The sequence below is a fragment of the Bos javanicus genome, chromosome 10 (assembly GCF_032452875.1).
Source record: "Bos javanicus breed banteng chromosome 10, ARS-OSU_banteng_1.0, whole genome shotgun sequence".
In the NCBI taxonomy this organism is placed as follows: domain Eukaryota; kingdom Metazoa; phylum Chordata; class Mammalia; order Artiodactyla; family Bovidae; genus Bos; species Bos javanicus.
Genome location: NC_083877.1, coordinates 80,514,235 through 80,537,425, shown reverse-complemented (window position 1 = coordinate 80,537,425; position 23,191 = coordinate 80,514,235). Strand labels below are relative to the sequence as shown.

Sequence of the window (23,191 nt, the reverse complement as noted above, 5' to 3'; positions counted from 1 at the left end):
ACTGTCTTCCTTTCTATCACAAAATAGTTTCTTCTACATTTTTCATATGTGAAATAAAATTCATTATTTTAGGGCAAGACAAGAAAACCAAAAAATTTTTTCTGTCCTTTGGCCTCCTCTCTCTTCCCACTGTGCATTATGTATCTGCACTATGCATTAACCTAAACTTGCCCATCGGCAGAAATACCTGCTCAGTCATAAAGAGCAATATTCTCTTAGCATCAATACGACAACTCCTCAGAGATAACATTCCTTCTTGATCTCACAAGGGATCACATGGCACTTAGATCTTGGTAATATAAATGGGCAATAATACAACATCTGATGTACAGCCCTAGGTCCCAAAAATCTTTTATAACTGTGCCTTGACTTCTCAGTGATGGAACAATTCTCAGCTTTCTGAGATGTTCTTCCCAGGTTACAATCCTCCAATTTGGCTCAAATAAAACCTTTCATTTCTTCCTTGGATTAACTGATTAACTTTTTTACCAATACTTACAATATGGTTTTTGACCACCTATCTTTTGCTTTCCTATTTTTGATAGAAAACATAGGTATATACTACTATTTCTGTACTATTTTTAAAACAACAGTAAAAGTGGAACAATAGGGAATGGCTATCCACTCCAGTATTCTTGTCTGGAGAATTCCAAGAACAGAGCCTGGCAGGCTACAGTCCATGGGGTCGAAAAGAGTAGGACACGGCTGAGCGACGAAGACTTTCCCTTTCACAAGGGTAACAATAAATGCCAAGTGGCCTTTGGCCTCTGTAATGGAGGGAAAACGTGGGAGAGCAATCATCGAGCACCAGCTGCTGTGCTCTTCCTCACCTATTTGCGAAGTAGACCCAGTATATTCAGATTATCTTGATGACTTAAGAGAAGTTAGATACCTGAATTTTATGTGAAATGTCACCGTTTTCAAGTGTCAGCAACAAATTCAGTTTCTGAAACCCTGCCAGCAAAATAAAAAAAGTCTGAGGTTTCAATAAATTTTAAAAATAATTTAAAACTTAAACTATTTTGGGTTCTGGGGCTACCCATCTGTAGTCTCTGACCTAAAATCTACACTGTTCAAAGACACAGCAATTTGCTAGACCCCACCTATACTTTTCAAATAGCCATGTATAGATGTGAGAGTTGGACCATAAAGAAGGCTGCTGTGCTTAGTCACTCAGTCATGTCTGACTCTTTGCAAACCCATGTACTAAAGCCCATGAGGCTCCACTATCCATGGGGATTCTCCAAGACAAGAATACTGGAGTGGGTTGCCCTGCCCTCCTCCAGGAGATCTTCTCAACCCAGGGATCGAACTCAGGTCTCCCACACTGCAGGCGGATTCTTTACCTTCTGAGCCACCAAAGTAGCCCAAAGAAGGCTGGGCACCAAAGAATTGATGTTTTCAAATTGTGGTGCTGGAGAAGCTTCTTGAGAGTCCCTTGGACAGCAAGGAGATCAAACCAGTCAATCCCAAAGGAAATCAACCCTGAATTGGAAGGATTGATGCTGAAGCTGAAGCTTCAGTTCTTTGGCCACCTGATGCAAAGAGCCGCAAACTCTAGGGGATAGTGAAGGACAGGGAAGCCTGGCGTGCTGCAGCCCATGGGGTCGCAGAGTCGAAGAGGACTTAGCAAATGAACAACAATACTGCTCTGTGACTCTTGGTTTCCATTCAACGTGTACTTGATTTTGTTTCAGCCACACCACATGGCTTTTGGGATCTCAGTTCAAGACCAGAGATTGAACCCGGGCCACCAAAGAAAGCCCAGGATCCTAACCAAAAAGCCACCAAGGAACTCCCAATGTGTACTGTTTTTATCAATTTTTATAAGTTTCAACAACAAATTTTTTTAAATACTTTAATATTTACAACAACTGATCATTATGCCTACAGAGACATTCAGCACTGGAGAGAAAATGGAATCACAACAGTTATTACAGTACTAATGAAAACAATAAAATGGCTATGCTTCTCTTAAAATACATTTTTGCAGAAAAATAACAATAACCTCAGATATGCAGATGACACCACCCTTATGGCAGAAAGTGAAGAGGAACTAAAAAGCCTCTTGATGAAAGTGAAAGTGGAGAGTGAAAAAGTTGGCTTAAAGCTCAACATTCAGAAAACGAAGATCACGGCATCTGGTCCCATCACTTCATGGGAAATAGATGGGGAAACAGTGTCAGACTTTATTTTGGGGGGCTCCAAAATCACTGCAGATGGTGACTGCAGCCATGAGATTAAAAGACGCTTACTCCTTGGAAGGAAAGTTATGACCAACCTAGATAGCATATTCAAAAGCAGAGACATTACTTTGCCAACAAAGGTCTGTCTAGTCAAGGCTATGGTTTTTCCTGTGGTCATGTACGGATGTGAGAGTTGGACTGTGAAGAAGGCTGAGCACCGAAGAACTGATGCTTTTGAACTGTGATGTTGGAGAATATTCTTGAGAGTCCCTTGGACTGCAAGGAGATCCAACCAGTTCATTCTGAAGGAGATCAGCCCTGGGATTTCTTTGGAAGGAATGATGCTAAAGCTGAAACTCCAGTACTTTGGCCACCTCATGCGAAGAGTTGACTCATTGGAAAAGACTCTAATGCTGGGAGGGATTGGGGGCAGGAGGAGAAGGGGATGACAGAGGATGAGATGGCTGGATGGCATCACTGACTCGATGGACTTGAGTCTGAATGAACTCCAGGAGTTGGTGATGGACAGGGAGGCCTGGCGTGCTGCAATTCATGGGGTCGCAAAGAGTCGGACACGACTGAGCGACTGATCTGATCTGATCTGATCTAGTTCATTAGAGCCTGTGGCCCTACCCAATAGCTTGTAGGCACCAACGTTGGGATGCCTCAGGCCAAACAACTAACTGGGTGGTGACACAGCCAGGCTACCTAAAGACTTCCTGAGCCCACAGCCCCCTCCAGACACTAAGAGGCAACTAAGAATTTGCATATGTGCATGCGTGCTCGTCCAAGGTAAGGAGCAGCGGCTGCGCCTTGCTGGAGCAGCCGTGAAGAGATACCCCACGTCCAAGGTAAGAGAAACCCAAGTAAGACGGTTAGGTGTTGCAAGAGGGCATCAGAGGGCAGACACACTGAAACCATCAGAGATCAGATCAGATCAGATCAGTCGCTCAGTTGTGTCCGACTCTTTGCGACCCCATGAATCGCAGCACGCCAGGCTTCCCTGTCCACCACCAACTCCCAGAGTTCACCGAGACTCACGTCCATCAAGTCAGTGATGCCATCCAGCCATCTCATCCTCTGTCGTCCCCTTCTCCTTCCTGCCCCCAATCCCTCCCAGCATCGGAGTCTTTTCCATACTCACTGAAACCATACTCACAGGAAAGTAGTCAATCTAATCACACTAGGACCACAGCCTTGTCTAACTCAATGAAACTAAGCCATGCCCATGGGGCAACCCAAGATGGGCGGGTCATGGTGGAGAGATCTGACAGAATGTGGTCCACTGGAGAAAGGAATGGCAAACCACTTCAGTATTCTTGCCTTGAGAACCCCACGAACAGTATGAAAAGGCAAAATGATAGGATACTGAAAGAGGAACTCCCCAGGTCAGTAGGTGCCCAATATGCTACTGGAGATCAGTGGAGAAATAACTCCAGAAAGAATGAAGGGATGGAGCCAAAGCAAAAACAATACCCAGCTGTGGGTGTGACTGGTGATAGAAGCAAGGTCCGATGCTGTAAAGAGCAACATTGCATAGGAACCTGGAATGTCAGGTCCATGAATCAAGGCAAATTGCAAGTGGTCAAACGAGAGATGGCAAGAATGAATGTCGACATTCTAGGAATCAGCGAACTGAAATGGACTGGAATGGGTGAATTTAACTCAGATGACTCTTATATCTACTACTGCGGGCAGGAATCCCTCAGAAGAAATGGAGTAGCCATCATGGTCAACAAAAGAGTCCGAAATGCAGTACTTGGATGCAATCTCAAAAACGACAGAATGATCTCTGTTCGTTTCCAAGGCAAACCATTCAATATCACAGTAATCCAAGCCTATGCCCCAAACAGTTAACGCTGAAGAAGCTGAAGTTGAATGGTTCTATGAAGACCTACAAGACCTTTTAGAACTAACATCCAAAAAAGATGTCCTTTTCATTATAGGGGACTGGAATGCAAAAGTAGGAAGTCAAGAAACACCTGGAGTAACAGGCAAATTTGGCCTTGGAATACGGAATGAAGCAGGGCAAAGACTAATAGAGTTTTGCCAAGAAAATACACTGGTCATAGCAAACACCCTCTTCCAACAACACAAGAGAAGACTCTACACATGGACATCACCAGATGGTCAACACGGAAATCAGTTTGATTATATTCTTTGCAGCCAAAGATGGAGACGCTCTATACAGTCAACAAAAACAAGACCAGGAGCTGACTGTGGCTCAGATCATGAACTCCTTATTGCCAAATTCAGACTGAAATTGAAGAAAGTAGGGAAAACCACTAGACCATTCAGGTATGACCTAAATCAAATCCCTTATGATTATACAGTGGAAGTGAGAAATAGATTTAAGGGCCTAGATCTGATAGATAGAGTGCCTGATGAACTATGGAATGAGGTTCGTGACATTGTACAGGAGACAGGGATCAAGACCATCCCCATGGAAAAGAAATGCAAAAAAGCAAAACGGCTCTCTGGGGAGGCCTTACAAATAGCTGTGAAAAGAAGAGAAGTGAACAGCAAAGGAGAAAAGGAAAGATATAAGCATCTGAATGCAGAGTTCCAAAGAATAGCAAGAAGAGATAAGAAAGCTTTCCTCAGCGATCAATGCAAAGAAATAGAGGAAATAGAGGAAAATGGGAAAGACTAGAGATCTCTTCAAGAGAATCAGAGATACCAAGGGAACATTTCATGCAAAGATGGGCTCGATAAAGGACACAAATGGTATGGACCTAAGAGAAGCAGAAGATATTAAGAAGAGATGGCAAAATACACAGAAGAACTGTACAAAAAAGATCTTCACCTCCCAGATAATCACGATGGTGTGATCACTGATCTAGAGCCAGACATCCTGGAATGTGAAGTCAAGTGGGCCTTAGAAAGCATCACTACTTGGAGAAGGAAATGGCAACCCACTCCAGTATTCTTGCCTAGAGAATCCTGTGGACAGAGGAGCCTGGTGGGCTGCTGTCCATAGGGTCGCATAGAGTCGGACACAACAGAAGCGACTTAGCATGCGTGCCTTGGAGAAGGAAATGGCAACCCATTCCAGTATTCTTGCCTGGAGAATCCCAGGGACAGAGGAGCCTGGTGGGCTGCCGTCTATGGGGTCGCACAGAGTCAGACACAACTGAAGCGGCTTACCTGTAGCAGCAGCAATGCCACAAAGTGAAAATATAGGTCACTAACTACAAACCACCAAACGGTTCCATTTCCACTTAAACCAAGGTCATACACTTTATGTCTGAACTTTTTTTATTTTTTGTTTCATTCATATCTTGGTAGTCTTCCCTGCTTTCCAATAAAGTTTTTCTATGAGGGCTATTAAAAAAAAAAAGAAAGAAAGAAAGCATCACTACGAACAAAGCTAGTGGAGGTGATAGAATTCCAGTTGAGCTATTTCAAATCCTGAAAGATGATGCTGTCAAAGTGCTGCACTCAATATACCAGCAAATTTGGAAAACTCAGCAGTGGACACAGGACTGGAAAAGGTCAGTTTTCATTCCAATCCCAAAGAAAGGCAATGCCAAAGAATGCTCAAACTACTGCACAATTGCACTCATCTCACATGCTAGTAAAGTAATGCTCAAAATTCTCCAAGCCAGGCTTCAGCAGTACGTGAACTGTGAACTTCCTGATGTTCAAGCTGGTTTTAGAAAAGGCAGAGGGACCAGAGATCAAATTGCTAACATCCGCCAGATCATGGAAAAGGCAAGAGTTCCAGAAAAACACCTATTTCTTCTTTATTGACTATGCCAAAGCCTTTGACTCTGTGGATCACAATCAACTGTGGAAAATTGTGAAAGAGATGGGAATACCAGACCACCTGACCTGCCTCTTGAGAAATCTGTATGCAGGTCAGGAAGCAATAGTTAGAACTGGACATGGAACAACAGACTGGTTCCAAATAGGAAAAGAAGTACGTCAAGGCTGTATATTGTCACCCTGCTTATTTAACTTATATGCAGAGTACATCATGAGAAACGCTGGACTGGAAGAAGCACAAGCTGGAATCAAGATTGCCAGGAGAAATATCAACAACCTCAGATATGATGATGACACCACCCTTATGGCAGAAAGTGAAGAGGAACTAAAAAGCCTCTTGATGAAAGTGAAAGTGGAGAGTGAAAAAGTTGGCTTAAAGCTCAACATTCAGAAAACGAAGATCATGGCATCCGGTCCCATCACTTCATGGGAAATAGATGGGGAAACAGTGGAAACAGTGTCAGACTTTATTTTGGGGGGCTCCAAAATCACTGCAGATGGTGACTGCAGCCATGAAATTAAAAGATGCTTACTCGTTGAAAGGAAAGTTATGACCAACCTAGATAGCATATTCAAAAGCAGAGACATTACTTTGCCAACAAAGATTCGTCTAGTCAAGGCTATGGTTTTTCCTGTGGTCATGTATGGGTGTGAGAGTTGGACTGTGAAGAAGGCTGAGCACCGAAGAATTGATGCTTTTGAACTGTGATGTTGGAGAAGATTCTTGAGAGTCCCTTGGACTGTAAGGAGATCCAACCAGTCCATTCTGAAGGAGATCAGCCCTGGGATTTCTTTGGAAGGAATGATGCTAAAGCTCAAACTCCAGTACTTTGGCCACCTCATGCGAAGAGTTGACTCACTGGAAAAGACTCTGATGCTGGGAAGGATTGGGAGCAGGAGGAGAAAGGGACGACAGTGGATGAGATGGCTGGATGCCATGATTGACTCGATGGACGTGAGTCTGAGTGAACTCCAGGAATTGGTGATGGACAAGGAGGCCTGGCGTGCTGCGATTCATGGTGTCGCAAAGAGTCAGACACTACTGAGCGATTGAACTGAACTGAACTGAACTGAATACGTGCTCAGTTGCTTCAGTCATGTCTGTAGCTCACCAGGCTCCTCTGTCCATGGGATTCTCCATGCAAGAATACTGGAATGGGTTGCCATGCCTTCCTCCAGGGTATCTTCCCACCCCAGGAATCGAACCTGCATCTCTTAAGTCTCCTGCACTGTCAGGCAAGTTCTTTACCACCTATGCCACTTGGGAAGCCCAAGAGTTTGCATGCCCCAACTAAAGATCAAGCATGCCACAACGAGGAAGACTGAAGATCCCATGTGCCACAACTAAGATCTGGCACAGCCAAGTAAATAAAAATATTTAAAAATTAATTTAAAAAATATCTTTAAAAAACTTCATTCCCTGAAAGAGTGGGGGTGGGGTGGGGTGCTTCCCTGGTGGTCCAGTGGTTAAGAGTCTGCTTACCAATGCAGGAGACATGGGTTCAATCCTTGCTCCAGGAAGATTCTACATGCTGCAGGGCAACTAAGCTGGTGTGCCACAACTACTGAGCCTGCGCGCCTAGAGCCCACGGTCTGCAACAAGAGAAGCCACTGGAATGAGAAGCCCAGGCACCACATTGAAGAGTAGCCCCTGCTCACCACAATCAGAGAAAGCCTCAGCAACGAAGACCCAGGAGAGCCAAAAATAAATAAATCTGAAAAAAAAAAAGAACTACCCTATGACCCAGCAATTCCACTCCTGAGTGTATATTCCCAAAAAACTGAAACACTAATTTGAAAAGATACAGGTATCCCAATGTTCAGTGAAGCAGTATGTACAATAGCCAAGACATGGAAGCAACCCAAATGTCCATCACCAGATGAATGGATAAAGGAGATGGGGTATATATACACAATGGAGTATTATTTGGCCATAAGAAAGAATAAAATAATGCCACTTGCAACAACATGGATGCACCTGGAGATTACCATACTAAGTGAAGTCAGACAGAGAAAGACGAATACCATATGATATCACTTAAATGTGAAATCTAAAAAAATGAAACAAATGAACTTATTGGCAAAACAGAAACACACCCACAGGGAAAACAAACGTGATTACCAAAGAAGAAGGAGGAGTAGGGATAAAACAGGAGTTTTGGATTAATATACATACATTACTATACATAAAATAGATAACTAATAAGGATCTACTGTAGAGCATAGTACATAAAATATACTCAATATTTTCTAATAATCTATAAGGGAAAAGCCATATATACCTGAATACAAGTGTAAAACTTTTGAAAACTGTAAAGTACTATAGAATATAAAGATTCTTTCATTCAATTTAAGGAAAGAGAATATGAACAGAGTTCCCCCTAAGAGGACAACCCCTCAAATCTGCACTCTGGACTGAAAACAGGGACTGAGTTCACGTTATACTTACAAAAGGAAACTCTTAGCCAAGAAACTAAAACCAAAGATGAGTTCTGTTAGAAAAGGACAGAGCTGATCATAAAACTGTTTCCACCATGCAAGAAACATTCAGGACTGGCACGGAAGATCAGTCCCTACAAGAGTGTTCACAAATTAAAGAAAACAACACAAAACCCCAAACCCTAAAACCAATAAAAATCGCTCACAGAACCAGAAAAAAAACAAACCAAAAAAACCCACAATCATATCTGAGATGTGAAAGAGACTTCAAAGTAACAATCAGGGAAATTCAGGAAAATAAAATCTAAAGCATGAACAGGAGACAACAAAAAGTAGAATTTCTAGATATGAAAAACATTTGTTAAAATTTTTTTAAAAACTCAATACTCAACAAACAGTGGATCAGAGAGCGAGAGAGGAAGAGTTACTGAACTGAAGATAAATCTGAGGAAGTCACTCAGAATGCATCACAAAGATAAAGAGATTAAAAAATATAAGAACAGACACAAAGGATGGATTCAGAAACTCAATATCCACAAAAGGAAGATTTGGAAGATGAAGGAGGTCAGATTTGGTACAGTTCTCTGAGTCCAAGTTGGATAAATTAAATATATCCACAAAAAGACTTGTATAAGCATATTCATAACAGCTTTATTCATAACAGCCCCAAACTGGAAACAGCCCAAGTGGTACATCCATACAATACAATGTTAATCAAGAATAAAAAGGAACTTATTACTAATACATGCAACCTGGATGAATCTCAAATAACCTTAGGCTGAGTGAAAGAAGACAGATATAAAAGAGATACTGTATAGGTCTATTTATATATAAAGAACATCTATTTATATATATATTTAGAACAGCTAAAACTAATCTATGGTAGAAAAAAAATCTGAACAATAGTTGCCTCGGAGAGAGGTGGGTGCAGAGAAGAGACATTTAAGCCGTGCACTGCATGACAAAAAGGAGCCAGTTAGGCCCAATTCCAGGGAAAAGCATTTCAGATAGGAAGGAAACTTCTGAAATTGTAGTAAAGTTCCGTATGTTGATGGAGCTGTGGGTTACACAAGTGTATGCAATTTTTTAAACTTAGGGATATTTCTGATTTTTCTCCTGTTGGCTTGACTTATGAATTAATGACTGCTGGTTCATTCACTGTCTATCTTTCCCACCAGAATGTAAACCCCATGAAAATAGGGACCTCAAATGCGTCTTCACCTTAACTGGCTTCTTAATTTATATATAACTATCTCCAGCAATTAGCACAGAGCGGATAACAATAAACAGTTACTAGATGAATAAAACAATTCAAGGTATTATATGCTAACATTTTATGATATTTCTAATTCAATTATCAGACTACAAAACTGTTTATTCACATGAAACTAAAAAAAATGTCTTCCCTTATTGAGCTATGATACTATAAACAAGCAGTATGGTTCAACACTGGGCTAGGAGTGAGAAAAATCAAATCTTGGGTTATAAATGGAATGTCTGTGTCCCTCTGAAATTCATGAGGAAATCTCAAACTCCGGGGCCTCTGGAAGGTAATTAGGATCAGATGAGATCATAAGGGTAGAGCCCTAGTGAATAGAATTGAAAGTGAAAGTGAAGTTGCTCAGTTGTGTCCAGCTCTTTGTAACTCCATGGACCGTAGCCTACCAGGCTCCTCTGTCCATGGGGTTTTCCAGGCAATAGTACTGGAGTGGATTGCCATTTCCTTCTCCAGGGGATCTTCCCAACCCAGGGATCGAACCCGGGTCTCCTGCATTGTAGACAGACACTTTACAGTCTGAGCCACCAGTGAATAGGATTAGTGCCAGGAAAAAGAGACCTTGTTTCTCTCTGATCTCTGCCACTATGGATACAATAAGAAGTTGTTAGCAGCCTGTAGCCCAGAAGACTCAACCATGCTGGCAATCTGATCTTGGACTTCCAGACTCCAAAACTGTTAGAACTGGTGTCTCTAAGCCACCCAGTCTGTGGTATTCTATAAATACAGACTAAGATACCTCGCTAAGGACTGGGCTCTGGGATCCAAAGCTTTCAATGCTTTACCATCTTCAGTGACAAAGGATCTGCCATTCTTTTTTAAAAAACTGTATTAAAAATTATATAAAATAATAGCATAAAATAACTGTTATCACGTCCAACTCTTTTCCGACTCCAATTAGAAAGACTTTTTTTTTTTTAAGGACTGATTTTTTATTTTATTTTATGATATTATACATGTTTTAATGCCATTCTCCCAAATCATCCCCCCCTCCCTCTCCCACAGAGTCCAAAAGACTGTTCTATACATCTGTGTCTCTTTTGCTGTCTCGCATACAGGGTTGTCGTTACCATCTTTCTAAATTCCATGTATATGCATTAGTATACTGTATTGGTGTTTTTCTTTCTGGCTTACTTCACTCCATATAATAGGCTCCAGTTTCATCCACCTCATTAGAACTGATTCAAATGTATTCTTTTTAATGGCTGAGTAATACTCCATTGTGTATATGTACCACAGCTTTCGTATCCATTCATCTGCTGATGGACATCTAGGTTGCTTCCATGTCCTGGCTATTATAAACAGTGCTGCGATGAACACTGGGGTACACGTGTCTCTTTCAATTCTGGAGAAGCATGTTTTTTTAAGTGGTGCTTTTTAGAGATGGGCTTCCCTGGTGGCTCAGACTGTAAAAAAAAATATCTGCCTGCAAAGCAGACTTGGGTTCAATCTCTGAGTTGGGAAGATCCTCTGGAGAAGGGCATGGCAACCCACGCCAGTATTCTTGCCTGGAGAATTCCATGGACAGAGGAGACTGTCAGGCTACAGAGCACAGCATCGCAAAGAGTTGGACATGACTGAGTGACTAACACTTCATTTTCACTTTTAGAGAGAGGCAAAGTAAGTTTCCTACTTTTTCCCACTTAACACTTAAGACTTATGATTATATTCCTGAAAGAAATCTCATTTTAATGAATTAAATAATAAGTTAAAATGTTCAGAGAGCAGCAGAAGGTCAAGGATAAAGACATAAGCCCCAGAGTCAACACCCTGGGCCTCTGCCACTTGCTATATTGTTGTTGTTGTTTTACTCCGTTGTGCTGTCTCTTTCGTGACCCCATGGACTGCCAGACTCCTCTGTACAAGGGATTTTTCAGGCAAGAATACTGGAGTAGGTTGCCGTTTCCTTCTCCAGGGGATCTTTCTGACCCAGGGATTAAACCCTCGCCTCCTGCATTAGCAGGCAGATTCTTTACCACGGAGCCACCATGGAAGCCCTGGTGGCTATATAAACTTGGGCAATTCACTGAACTGCTAAGTCTCAGTTGCCTTATCAGTAAAATGAGAAGGATAGTACCTACCATGTCGGATTATTGTAAGGCTTAAGTAAGATGACGAAATAGCTTGACTTAGCATATTGGCTAGCACTTTAGAGTTCAATAAATGTTCAATATGACTACTACTGGGTTCTAAAACCACAGCAGTCTTATTAAAGGGAAACAAAGAACTAGAGTTAAAATCTAAAAGCCAAATTCAGCTCTCACACAGTTCAAGATTTCTTTCCTTCGTAATCCTGACAGATCATGACCTGATCTCTACCTGAATACTTCCAGAAACAGAGTTCATTACCTTAAGAGGCAGTTTTTGTTGAAACGTTCTTGCATTCTGTAAAAGTTCCCTACATGGAAATTTTTCTCTTTGATGTTCAGTCTGGCCTCTGAAATGACAAAAGTGTTTACTCTTTCCTAAGAGCTTGTGAAATATGTGAAAACAGCTCTTACGACTTCCCTTGGTACATTCTACTTAATCCAATTAGTCTTCCTGGGACCTAGTTTACAGACCACTCGCCATTATGGCTAGATCCTTCTGAATGGCTCCAAGCTTGCCAATGTATCTCTTAAAATGTGGCACCCAGGTCTGTATTCAATACTTGAGACATGGTCTAATTGGTGTAGTCTACATTGGTACTATTACTTCCCAGGCTCAGGGCCCTATATTTTACTTACGCTGGATAAAATGATAGGTGTTTGAACAGCAGAATCGCACTGATGATTCATACAGAGTTTGTGGTAAGTAAAGTTCACTGAAATCACACTGAATTCCCCATTTTCTATGCTTGTATACTTCGCACTCAATCCAAAATTTTACGTTTCTTTCTTCTAAATTTCTTCTTGTATGTTTCAACCAAACATTTTATCCTTTGAGATTAATCTGGATTTAAAAATATATATATTTGTTCATTTATTTATTGCACAAGGGCTTTCTCTAGTTGTTGAGAGCAAGGGGAGAGTGGGGGCTACTCTCTTCCTGTGGAGCACAGGCTCTAGGACATGGGCGCTTCAGCAGTTGTGGCCCACTGGCTTAGCTGCCCAAGAGGGATCCTCCTGGAGCAGGGATCAAACCCGTGTCCCCGGCATTGGAAGGGGGATTCTTAACCACTTATCCACCAGGGAAGCCCCTCAATTTGCATCTTGATTGTGCCTTCCCCCCCAACTTACAAGTTTTTGTATAGAAAAGCGAATTTTTGTTTTCTGTGAAAATAACATCTTCTAACATGTGTTTTTATTAATTCATTTTTCAAATTTATTTTTGTATTTCACACTACCTTCATGGCTAATAATGCTAAAATCAGGTTATGTTAAAGCAGAATACTTAAAAAAAAAAAAACAAACAGAGCATTATTGATTTGCTTCCATTGAGAAGGGCTCCCTCAGACCTGGAATTCCCAAGCAGCCAGGTTCCCACTTATTATTTACCATCATGTGGCCTGTGAAAAAGAAAATCCTAATAGGGAAACTGAAGGAGCAAGTAGGGTACCTCCATATGAAGGAACTCTTGGCAACATTCAAAACAGTTCTTAATTCATTTTTATATGGACAAATTTTGTGGGGTATTTTTCCCCCCAGTCAAGGGATTCATTCAGTAAACACGTACACAGCCCTTTCAATAAACCAAACACTGTGCTGGACTCTGAGTAAAAAGAGTTAAAAGGCCAATCTGCTTTCAAAAACGCAGGATTCAGAAAAGGAGAAGTGGGTACACTGAACAATTTGCAATATAGTGAGGTAACACAAACCACAGAAGCACACACGAGCACACGAGTACAGGATGGCCAAGAAGAGGAGTGGGAATTATTAAGAGAAACACTTGCTGAGAGGGGTGAGCTCTGAGACTGGTACTGGTGTTAAAAAACAAGCAAACCAGGGCCTTCCCCGGGGGTCCAGTGGTTAAGAATACACCTTCCAGTCCCTGGTCGTGGGACTCAGACCCCACATGCCTCAGGGCAACTAAGCCCTCACACCCGACTAGAGAAGTCTGCATGCTGCAACGAAGACCCAGCACAGCCAACAATAAGAAATAAATATATTTTAAAATTAAAAAAAAAATTTTAATGAGCAAGCATTCTCTAGGTGCACCAGGCAGAAAGAAGGGCACTCCAGGCAGAGGGAACAGCAGCACGTGCAAAGATATGAGAGGCACGAAGCGTCATGGCACAAGCGGAAAAGTTCAAGCAAACTTAACATGCACCATAAGCGCAAAATTCTGAATTCCAAAGACTGACTCTTAAAAAAAAATAAAAACTATCTTATTGATAATTTCCATATTGTTTTTTTTTAATACTCATTTTTGGCTGTGCTGGGTCTAAGCTGCTGCACAGGCTTTTCTCTAACTGTGTTGAGCAGGGGCGACTCTTCAATGCGGTGCGAGGGTTTCTCATCTCGGTGGCTTCCCTTGTTGCGGAGTACGGGCTCCAGGGCACTTGAGCTTCAGTAGCTGCAGCTCCCGGGTTCTAGAGAACAGGCTCCAAAGTTGTGGCACACAGGCCTAGCTGCTCCGCAGCATGTGGGATCTTCCCGGACCAGGGATCAAACCCGTGTCTCCTGCACTGGCAGGTGGATTCTTCACCACTGAGCCACCAGGGAAGCCCTTCCATATCCACTTTTAAGGTGACCTTTTATTTCATTGTAGTAAAACATACACAAAATTTACATTTTAACATTTTTAAGAGTATCATTCAGTGGCATAACTGCATCCACAAGGTTACGCAATCATCACCACTATCCATTTCTTTCTTTTTTTTTAATATTTATTTATTTGGCTGCATCATGTCTTGGTTGTGGCAAACAGGCTTAGTGGCCCAGCAGCTTGTGGGATCTTAGTTCCCCAACCAGGGATAAAACCTGTGCCCCCTGCATTGGCAGGCAGATGCCCAACCACTGAGCCACCAGCGAAGTCCCATCCCTATTGATTTCTAGAACTACTTCATCATCCCAAACAAACTCTGTACCATTAAACAGTAACTTCCCATTCCTCCCTCCCCAACTCTCAGTAACCTCTATTATACTTCCTATCTCAAGTAATTCCATACTGATTTTTTATATCTCACGTTGAAATGATAGTTTGGATCTACTGGGTTAAACAATACCTGTTAAAATTAAGTTCACCTGTTTCCTTTTATACTCTTACTGTGGCTAGTAGAAAGCTTTAAATTATGTATGGGGCTCACATAATATTTCAACTGGACAGCACTGTGCTAGAGCATAATGTGTAAGTAAGGAGACAGAGAGGAATGATGCTAGAGGGAGGAGATACAGGTCAAGTCATGAGAAGCCCTATATTACCTGGTAAGATAAGACCTTACAGGTAACGGAGAGCGAGTAAGAGACTTAGAATCGAAGTGACAGGTCTAGGCTCATATTTCAAAGAACACTGTGGTCACTGTGCATGCGCTAGACTGGATGAGGGCAAGGCTAGAGGCAGGCAGACCCATTAGATTAAGACTCACAATAGCAGAGCCAAGATGAGAAGAAGATTCAAATCAGGGCAGAAGAAGGCAGAATGCAAAAGAACACTAGTTCCTATCAGAACACTGGCGTCGGAGTAACCTGGATTAGTAAACAAGTCACAACTTTTACAACTTAGAATTTTGAAAGTGTGATGAATAGAAAACTAACAGCTTCCCAAACCCATTATAAAAATATGAAGAAAATCTCATTCATAATAGAAATATACACTATTTTAAAACTACAAACCACATGTTTTTAAACAAACATACACACAAAAACATTAAGTATAAACTCAACAAGAAATATGTAAGATCAACTGAACTGATCTGAACTGAATACGAAGAAACAAAGAAAACCTTACTGAAGGTAAGGTGTCACTTACAGAGCACGTTATCAAGTGCCAGGCTCTTTACACACATATGCCTATATATTTATGAATACATTACTCATTTAATCCTTTTTAACAATCCTCTACAGAAGGTACTATAATTACTGCATTTTTCTTTAATAAAGAAGAGCAGATACAGAAATACTCCAAATGTGCTCTAGAGCCCACACGCCACAACTAGAGAAGCCTGCATGTTGTAATGAAGACCCAACGCAGCCAAAACAAAAAAATAATTAATGTTGAAAAAAGAAATACTCAGAATAATGTAAATTAAATGCAAACTTAATTTAAAAAAATGTTTTTAATGAATTGATGATCAAGAAAGTGAAAAAAAGCCACAGGATGGGAGAAAATATATTTGCATCATCTATCTCATGAGGGCGTGTATCTAGAAGATATAAAAAACTATTACACTTCAACAAAAAAAGAACAACCAATTTAAAACAGGCAAAGATATGAATAGACACTTCTTCAAAGAACATACACAAATGGCCAATAAACACGTGAAAAGATGCTCAACATCATTAGCTATTAAGGAAATGCAAATCAAAACCACAATGAGATACCACTTCACACCCACTAGGATGGCTTTAATTAAAAAGACAGCTAATAAGTGCTGGCAATAATGCAGAGAAATTAGAATCCTCATATACTGTTGATGTTGACATAAAAAGGTACAGCTGTTTGGAAAATAATCTGGCAGTTGCTCAAATGATTAAACACAGAGTTGCCACATGAGCCGGCACCTCCACTTCTAGGTATATATCCAAGAGGAATGAAAACACGTGTCCACACAACAGTTCATGGCAGCATTATTCATAATAGCCAAAAGTGGAAACATGTCCGGCAGCTGATGTACAGATAAATAAAATGGGGTGTATCCATAATGTTATGTGATTCCCCCAAAAGATATGTTAATGTCCTAACTCCCATTACCTATAAACATGACTTTATTTGGAAATGGCCTCTGCATACCTAATTAAGTTAAAACAGGGTCCTGCTGGAGTGGAGTGGGCCTTTAATTCAATAACTGGTGTCCTTATATGAAGGGGAGAAAAGACTGAGACAGACTTTCACAAAGAGAATTACAACGTGAAGACAGACACTCTGGGATGAAGGCCAGGTGAAGACAGAGGCAGAAGTTGGAGTTATGCAGCTGCAAGCTAAGGCATGCCAAACAATGCCAAGGACTGCTGGCAAAGTCAGAAGCTAGAAAGAGGCAGGAAAGGATTCCCCCGTAGAGACCCGAGAGAACGCACTCCTGCTGGCAACTTGATTTTGGACTTTATAGCCTCCAAGGCTGTGAGAGAATATATCTGTTATTTTAAGCCATCCAGTTTTCGTTACTTCGATACTGTAGCCCTAGGAAACAAATACACCACAGAATGGAATCTTATTCAGAGATAAAAAGGAATGAATACTGACACATGTTGCAACATGGATGAACCTTGAGAACATTATACCAAGTGAAAGAAGCCAATCACAAAATCGTACAAAAATTGTACAATTCCATTTATACAAAATGCTTAGATCTATAAAGGCAGAAAGATTAGTGACTGTCTAGGGTGTTCTTTTTCACTTTCATGCATTGGAGAAGGAAATGGCAACCCACTCCAGTGTTCTTGCCTGGAGAATCCCAGGGACGGGGGAGCCTGATGGGCTGCCGTCTATGAGGTTGCACAGAGTCGGACATGAGTGAAGCGACTTAGCAGCAGCAGCAGCAGGGTGTTCTTTGGAAGGAATGATGCTAAAGCTGAAACTCCAGTACTTTGGCCACCTCATGCGAAGAGTTGACTCATTGGAAAAGACTCTGATGCTGGGAGGGATTGGGGGCAGGAGGAGAAGGGGACGACAGAGGATGAGATGGCTGGATGGCATCACTGACTCGATGGACGTGAGTCTGGGTAAACTCCGGGAGTTGGTGATGGACAGGGAGGCCTGGTGTGCTGCGATTCATGGGGTTGCAAAGCGTCGGACACGACTGAGCGACTGAACTGAACTGAACTGAGGGCTAGGGCTAGCAGCTTCCGTGATGGCTCAGATGGTAAAGAATCTGCCAGCAATGCAGAAGACCTGGGTTTGATCCCTGGGTCAGGAAGATCCCCTGGAAGAGGAAATGGCAACCCACTCCAGTATTGTCTGGAGAATCCCAAGGACAGAGGAGCCTGGTAGGCTATGGTCCATAGGGGCTACAAAGAGTCGGACACGACAGAAGCGACTTAGCATGCACAGGGCTAGGATATTGGGGAATGGGTATTGATAATAGATAGGTATGGGCTTCTTTGGGCTTTCCAGTTGGGTCAGTGGTAAAGAGTCCACCTGCGATGCAGGAGCTGCAGAAGACGCAGATTCAATCCCTGGGTGGAAAGATCCCTCAAGAAGGGAATGGCAACCCACTCTAGTATTCTTGCCAGGATAATCCCATGGACAGAGGAGCCTGGCAAGCTAGAGTCCTTTCAAAGAATCGGACATGACTGAAGCAACTGTCTTTGGGGGATGATAATGATGTCCAAAAATTAGGCTGTAGGGACTTCCCTGGTGGTCTAGTAGCTAACACTCTGCACTCTCAATGCAGGGGGCCAGGGTTTGATCCCTGGTTGGGGAACTAGATCCCACATGCTGCAACTAAGCCTGGCACAACCAAATAAATAAACTTTTAAAAATAAAACAGAATTAGGTTATAGCAACGGCTGCTTAACTGGAAATATACTAAAAAATCACTGAATTGTGTACTTTAAAAAACACATTATGTGAATTACATTTCAATAAGACCATCTTATTTTTAAATGCAATTATTTTTTTATTAATTTTTATTGGAGTACAGGTGCTTTACAATGTGTTAGTTTCTTGTTGTAGAGCAAAGTGTATCAGTCATATGTATACATATGCCCACTCTCTTAGATTTCCTTTCCATTTTGTTGCAGTCACCAAGTCGTGTCTGACTCTTTTGGGACCCCATGAACTGTAGCCCGCCAGGCTCCACTGTCCATGGGATTTCCCAGGCAAGAATACTGGAGTGGGTAGTCATTTCCTTCTCCAGGGGATCTTCCCAATCCAGGAATCAAACCCATGTCTCCTGCATTGGCAAGCAGATTCTTTACCACTGAGCCACCAGGGAAGGCCCCCCCACCGCTTCCCATTTAGGTCACCACAGTAAACTCACTTAAAAAAAGAAAAAAACTACTTGACAAGCTGATTCTAAAATTAATCTGGGCAAGAAACTGTAAGACTACCCCCAAAACACTGATTAAATAATGAGTACGTAAGCTGATAAAGTATGACTTCCAATAAAATAACAATAAAAATAATCATGAGGGACTACTTACCCTACTAGATACCCAAGTATAATATATACTTAATGTAGAATGCTATGGTATTGGCCCAGCAAAATAGAAAATTCGGACATAGGACAGAAGAGCGTACAGAAAAGACACCGTGTGGGTGAGACATTAGTACGTGATAAATGTGGTATTTTAGATTAATGGGGCACGGATGGACTGATATTCAGAGTGACATTGCTTGGAAAACAAGAAAAAGGCACACACCATTCTCTCTCTCTCTGACACACACACAAAGGAATTAGAGAAAACCTCTAACATGTAACAATTTACAGGAGAAAACAGTGGTAAGAGAAAGCGCGGCCCCAGGGTAGCACAGGGTTTTTCAGCCTCAGCACTACTGACATTTTAGGCCAGAAAAATTCTTTGCTTAAGGGCTTTCCTGGGCGCTGTGGGGTATTTAGCAGCATCCCTGGCTTCTACCCACTGGATGAGAACCAAAATACATCTCGTGACATTGCCAAGTGGCTCCCAGAAAGCAAAACAGCTCCCATTTGAGAGCCACTGGGATTAGGAATGAAAGCCCACTAAATACACAAAGTGAAAGACTGATACATTTAAACACAGACTTTGATTGATTGATTCTACAAAGATGCCACATGGTTAAGAGATAAGAAACAACTTCAAAATGTTGGGAATAAATATTTCAAATGTATATGAATGATAAAAGATTAATATATAAAGCATTACCATATATAACCAGACAACCCAAAAGAAATGAGGCATTTCGCAAAAGAGGAAGGAATACAAATAGCCAACGATCATGAAAAGATGCTCAATCTCACCAATAACCAGGGAAATACAAATTAAAACACCAAATTAAAGTCATTTCCCACCCATCAGATTGGCAAAAGCAAAAAAGGCTGACACCATCAAATGTTTAAAAGAGCTGGGAAAGCAGAGATTATTATACACTGCTGGTGGGCAGTTTGGCATAAAATATCCACACCCTCCCACCCAGCAATTCCACCTGCAGGTTTCTATCTTTGAGAAATGCTCACTCAAGCTCACAGACGCTGTGGGAGGATGTTCTCTGCCACACTGTGCCTAAGACGGAAAAACTAAGCAACCTATGGAATTATCTCACATATTATGGGACTGTAACATGTTCTGGAATTTACAGAGCAAGTAGACCAAATATGGCAGATGTCTACTTATTAACAAAGAAAAAGTTCCAAGACCCATTTTTAAGCACAAGAAGTTTAGTTGTTGAAGAGGTACAATATGCCACATTGGTAAAAGTTTAACCCAAAATTTTACACATGTATCTGTACAAACACGTGTCAATAAATGTAAACCAAAAAAAAAAAAAAAAAGAAAAAACATGCCAAACTGATAACAGTTTTTACCTAGGGACAAAAGATTAAAAAAGAAAAGATGGAGATGGAAAGAGGTCAAAGAGGATCTATTTTGTGTAAATGACATGGGCTACATGACATGGGCTACAGCTAAAATAAATATAAAAGAATAAATACATTTTTTAAAAGCAAACTCAACTTGACCAAAATTCATAATTCCTTCCCTTCTCTTAAATAACCCCTTTTCTCTCGAACTTCGCAACTTTGATATTACAAAACCTTTCACTGCAGTTCTACGGTGTAAATATTTTAGTGTTTTCAAGAAATGAGTGTCTAAGGGAGTTTATGTTCATTAATATATCAAAAGCTTATAAAAGTTTAGGTTTCGTTTATATTTTAACAAGCATGTATCAATTCTGTAATAAATCAACATTACGGTTCTAGTCCTGATCTATATTCCAGGGTTGCGAAAAGAAAAAGAGGTGCCTCCCAACAAGGTCCATAGCAGCGGGTGTGGTCTGGGAAGAAAGAGGTGGTAACAATGGGGGCGGGCGTAGGTCCCCACGAATCGAGGGCACGAAACTCATCTGTGGACGCGTGCAACACGCAGCGCCTAAGGAGCTGCCAGATGTTGCGAGCGGTGCTTCCTTTGTAGCTAACTGGGTCAAGAAGCCAGGAAGGTTTGGTAGGTACTCCTTAAAGAGAGCAGACGCGGGTCCGAGGAGGCGGCCCCGGAAGGCCACCGGGAGCTAGCGATCGAGGTGAAAGCCCCCGCGGCGCACCTAGGTGGTGAACTGCCCCCGCCACCGGCGAGGAAGGCGGGGAGAGGGGCAGGGCCAAGTCGCTCGGGGACAACGAGGTCCCCGCTATCATTCGCCCCCGCGCACGGTGACCTCGCCAGCATCTTGAGCCCTCTCCTCAGTCCGCACAGAAAACCGCCTCCACCATTCGCACAGACCCGGAGAAAAGCTTCGCCGGCCGCCGAGCCTCACTTACCTGCGGCCCTGGACCCGACCCGAACACCTGCGGCACCCCACGCTGAATATCTGGAACCTCTGTGACCACCTGCGCGCACCCACCCGAATCCTCTAGGACGGAAACCACTTCCGGTTCCGTGACGTAACCCGAGCAGGGGTGTACAAGTGGGCGACGCCATCTTGTACGGAAGCAGCTGCGGTCGCTAGTGCCTTACCAGTTTCTCCAGTGCTGAACAAAAGCTCTGTTAAAATCGGAAAGTCTTAACATCTTTTCGGATAAGTGGTACCCTTTTTTTTTTTTTTTCTGGGTGATATTTTTGTTTGTCTTGGTTTTAAGGAAGGAAGCCTCTGTAACCGTCACAAATGCAATATGGGATTTGTGACTAACTGTCCTTACTAATTAGCTCGGGTGGTGTTTCTCCACCGCACTGATTTTCTTAGTAGTTAAATGAGAAAGGTAAACAGAAGAGACACTTGTTTAAATAATACATTCCTCATTAGAAGTGCCTTTTATACTATATGCATTATAATACGTATGCCATCTTTTATAACAAGAACCACAATAGCTTCCGTTTATATTTAAAAACTTTCATCCAGTCTTTATCAGTAACTGACATTTGTGAGGCACCTTATGTGTGTTTTATGTGCTGTTGCTTTGTCCTAGAATGTGTAAAATAGAAATGAGATGTGCATAAACAATATAAGGAAAAAAAAAAACAATATAAGGGATAATAATAGCTGCCATTTGGGGACTCTGTGCTAATAGTATGCTAGGAACTTTGCAAAACGTTTTACATATTTTATCTCATTTAATCCTCATAATCTCATGAGAGTACTATTATTAGTGCCATTTTACATAATGTAGAGAAAGGTTAAATAAATTTCTCAAGGTAATTCAGCAAGTAAGAATTGGAGCTGGTATATCTGCTCCCATATATATATATATCAAAACAGTATATCTGATTGCAAAGCTTGTTGCCCTCATCGCTACATCGTTTGGCTTCCAGTACAGGAGAAAAGGTTCTAAGTTCCATTATGTAATGACCCATTAAGGGAAATTTTCTGGCAGATATACAGCATTAACCCTCTGCATTTTCATCTGCTCCATCCTAAAACACCTAAAAAACAAAAAAGTAAAGGGGAAATGCAAATTAAAACCTCAGAGAAGGACTTCTTGGGTGGTTCAGTGATTAGGAATCTGTATTGCAATTCAAGAGTTGTGGTCCATCCAGTTTTGGGGACTAAGATCCCACATACCATGGAGCAAGCCCTCGCACCACAACTAGAGCCCATATGCCACAATGAAAGATCTGGCACATGGAGATGAAGATCCCACAAATAACATATTTTAAAAAAAACCTCAGTGAGACACCTTTACGCACCCACGTACGTGCGTGCATGTTCAGCCATTCAGTCATGTCTGTTTGTGACCTCCATGAACTGTAGCCCGCCAGGCTCCTCTGACCATGGGATTCTCTGGGCAAGAAAACTGGAGTGGGTTGCCATACCCTCCTCCAGGGGATCTTCCCCACCAGGATTTGAACCCATGTTTATTAAGTCTCCTGCTTTGACAGGTGGGTTCTTTACCACTAGCACCACCTGGGAAGCCCTTACATACCCAACAGAAAGGCTAAAATGAAAAAGAGAGAAAATACAAAGTACTGCCAAGACTGTGGAGCAACCAGAACTCTCAGGCTACTGCTGCTGCTGCTGCTAAGTCGCTTCAGTCGTGTCCGACTCTGTGCGACTCCAGAGACGGCAGCCCACCAGGCTCCCCGTCCCTGGGATTCTCCAGGCAAGAACACTGGAGTGGGTTGCCATTTCCTTCTCCAATGCATGAAAGTGAAAAGTGAAAGTGAAGTCACTCAGTCGTGTCTGACTCTTAGCGACCCCATGGACTACAGCCTACCAGGCTCCTCTGTCCATGGGATTTTCCAGGCAAGAGTACTGGAGTGGGGTGCCATTGCCTTCTCCCTCAGGCTACTGAAGGGAACATAAATTGGCCCAGTCACTT

General features: G+C 42.0%; 1 protein-coding gene across 3 annotated transcripts in view; it reads right to left on the bottom strand.

The window, feature by feature from the left end:
* Window positions 1-21,863, bottom strand: part of EXD2 (exonuclease 3'-5' domain containing 2) — a 55,624-nt gene extending 33,761 nt beyond the window's left edge. Inside the window, exons 1-2 of one of the 3 annotated variants that reach the window (XM_061429237.1) lie at window positions 20,637-21,863; window positions 12,019-12,106 (exon numbers count right to left, since the gene is read on the bottom strand). The gene's annotated coding sequence lies outside the window, so the exon portion shown is untranslated. The remainder of the gene's footprint in view (window positions 1-12,018; window positions 12,107-20,636) is intronic. The other 2 variants (XM_061429238.1, XM_061429236.1) reach the window with 2 other exon arrangements.
* Window positions 21,864-23,191: the final 1,328 nt, after the last annotated feature.